The sequence below is a fragment of the Rattus rattus genome, chromosome 7 (genome assembly GCF_011064425.1).
Source record: "Rattus rattus isolate New Zealand chromosome 7, Rrattus_CSIRO_v1, whole genome shotgun sequence".
Classification (NCBI taxonomy): domain Eukaryota; kingdom Metazoa; phylum Chordata; class Mammalia; order Rodentia; family Muridae; genus Rattus; species Rattus rattus.
In genome coordinates this window covers 79044520-79046525 of record NC_046160.1, presented here as the reverse complement: position 1 = coordinate 79046525, position 2006 = coordinate 79044520, and the positions used below count along the sequence as shown (strand labels likewise).

General features: G+C 41.5%; 1 pseudogene; it reads right to left on the bottom strand.

Moving 5' to 3' along the window:
- Positions 1–1204: 1204 nt before the first annotated feature.
- On the bottom strand, positions 1205–1340 carry LOC116906433 (annotated as a pseudogene).
- Between the last annotated feature and the right edge of the window lie 666 nt (positions 1341–2006).

The following is a 2006-nucleotide window of genomic DNA, read 5'->3' as shown; positions in this document are numbered from 1 at the left end:
CATGAGTCTATATGAAGGCCATACCTAGGCATAGCATAATGTAAATACATTTAGTCCAACTCAAAAGTCCCACAGTCTATAACAGTCTCAACAGTGTTAAAAGCCCAAAGTTCAAAGTCTCTTCTGAGATTCATGCAATCTCTTAACTGTAATGCCTTAAGAAATCAAATTCAAAGAGCAGATGACATTTCTTCAACATCACAGGATATACATTACCATTCCAAAATGTTACAGTGAGGAACTAGACCAAAGCAAGACCAAAAGCCAGCTGGGAAAACTCCAAACTCTGCATCTTCATGTCTCATGTCAAAGTGCTCTTCAGATCACCAACTCCTTTCAGCTTTGTTGACTAAAACACAATTCTTTCTCTTGGACTGGTTCCACTCCTTGTTATCAGCTTTCCTCAACAGGTATCCCATGTCTCTGACCTCTCTAACATCTTGGGGTATCCAAGAGACTTCAACTTTTCAGCTTCTTGTTCCACACATGATCTTCTGGACTCTTCCAAAGGGCTTGAGTCACATCTACAGCTCTGTCCTCTATAGCATTCCAGGGGTCTGATTGACTCCCTCCATTGCTGCTACTGATCCTGGTGGCCATCCCATGGTACTGGCATCTCTAACAGGCTGGGGTTTCTCACTGTAACTAGGCTTCACCAGTAGTTCCCTTAGTGTGCCAAGCCTCAACTTCTTTGCATGACCCTTTCAGTCCTGGACCATCAAATGTAACTGAGGCTGCACGTTCACCATTGGCCTTTCCTGGCTTTTCACAGTACCAAGCCTCAGCTGCTCTCCATGACCTCTTCATGCCTTCAAAGCCAGTACTACCATTTCTCTTTATAATGCTCAAACCACCCCACTTCTCTTCCTTATCTATCACAACATACTTGCGCATTTTGTTGGCTCCTGCAGGCTAGAGTTACAGGACAGGCTAGCCCCTGGATGACATCCTCTGGGCAAGCAGGTGTCTGTGACCTGCCTGTGCTATGCACCAGAGGGCAGGTCTGTGGGTGGCGTGGTGGTCCACAAGCTCTATCTGTCTTCCTCCTCCCATGCCGTGCTGGGTGGTGGTAGATGGGGCTGTGGGCCAGAAGGCAGGTCTGTGGATGTCTTTTTCTGCCTATATAGCATGACATGGAGGAACAGGTTTTTGTAGGTCTTCCTCTTCTCACACTGCACTCCCTGGATTTGATTTGATTTGATTTTTACTTGTCCTAGGCATAAAATAGCTTTGGCCACCAAGCCAGGTATCAAGCTAGGATGAACTGCCATTTGCTCTGCCCCTGACTGATATAAAAACACCACCACCACCAAGGAGTCGCTTTGCCCATTGCAAGAACGGGGATTTCATATTCTTAACTGGGTTTGTCCTTAGGCACCTTTGGTTTTGGTGGCTACTGTAAGTGGCATTGTTTCACTGATTTCTTTTCCAGTATGGTTAGCACTAACACTAAGAAATGGTATTGATTTGGTGCATTAATTTTGTGTTCTACAACTTATCTGAGATGCTAAAATATTTTAATTGTGTACTGAAGTTCATATATACATACATATGAATATATATAATGTGATATATATTCATTATTATCTATAAAACTTGATACTTTTGACTTCCTTACTTCTTATTTGTTCCCTTCTATTTCTTTTTTTCTTATTTTGTTGTTCTAGCTAAGACGTTAAGCATTACACTGCATAGAAATGGAAAGAGTAGATACCCTTGTCTTTTCCCTTATCTTCATAGGAATGGTTAAATTCTTCACTGTTTATGATTATGTTGGTCAGACGTTTGTCATATATATAGACTTTATTATTGTGAGGTATGTCTCTTCCATCCCTGGTCTCCATACAACTTTTATCATGTAGGGATGTTGCATTCTATCAAAGGCTTTTTTTGAGTCAGTTGAGATAAACATGTGATTTCCATAATTGAATCTATTCATGTAGTGAACTACATTTATTGATTTATGTATATTGGACCATTCCTTCTCTGCCTAGAATGAAGTCATC